This window comes from Alligator sinensis, unplaced genomic scaffold, assembly GCF_000455745.1.
Source record: "Alligator sinensis unplaced genomic scaffold, ASM45574v1 scaffold1416_1, whole genome shotgun sequence".
Taxonomy (NCBI): domain Eukaryota; kingdom Metazoa; phylum Chordata; order Crocodylia; family Alligatoridae; genus Alligator; species Alligator sinensis.
Genome location: NW_005842714.1, coordinates 637,877 through 638,758, shown reverse-complemented (window position 1 = coordinate 638,758; position 882 = coordinate 637,877).

The window sequence follows — 882 nt, the reverse complement described above, 5'->3', positions numbered from 1 at the left end:
CTCTTTCCTGCTTATGCAGGGGGTCGGACTCGATGATCTATTGAGGTCCCTTCTGACCCTAACATCTATGAATCTATATAAGGTCCTAGGGCAATCAGAGAAAAGGAATGGTCCCAGAGAGGACAAAGTCCAAGTGAGGACAAAGGGAACTGGAATGGTGCAATAAAGTCTGTTTGTTTTGAAGCAGAGTCTGTTGTGCTTTTGAAAACAATCAGCACTCTGATAATCAGTGATCCAGGTTTTCCATTTCCCATGGAAAAACAGAGAAAATCACAGATTTCCCTGTTATATCAGAGAAAAAATGGATTTTACCTTTTAGCAGAGAAACCCATAGATTTCTCACTTTTGCAAAGATCTCTGAACGTTGGTAAAGTTCCAGCCTGCAAGAACTAATTGCAAAAAGGGTGGAAAATCCCCAACCATGTCCGGAGGGGGAGGGAGATGGGGAAAGGGCAGGACCTGAGGCTCTTAGTCACCCAAGGCCTGGCTCAGGCTCACTTTCTTTCCTGGAGCCTGTGAGGTAAGTGGGGCTTGCTGGGACCCAGGGGGTTGCAGGTCAAGGCTGGGGGGCACCAGCAGGGCTGGGGGGGAAGCTGGCTGGGGGCTGATCTGGCTGCAGGGGGAAGCTGGTTGTGGGAATCTGGCTGGAGGGTGAGGGAGCAGGAAGGTGTAAGAAAAAGACATGGAGTGCTCACTCAGCCAGCAGCACATGGACCATGAGCAGGGCACTATCAGCCCAGGTGGGTTCCGCATCTCCATATGCAGCTTCCCTGAAGGGCGGATAGCATGCCACTCTGGGTCCATGCGCCGCCAGCCAGGAGGGCACCCCTGTGGGAAGCTGGCTGGGGGATGAGGGAGCCAGGAGGTGTTGGGGAAAGACAT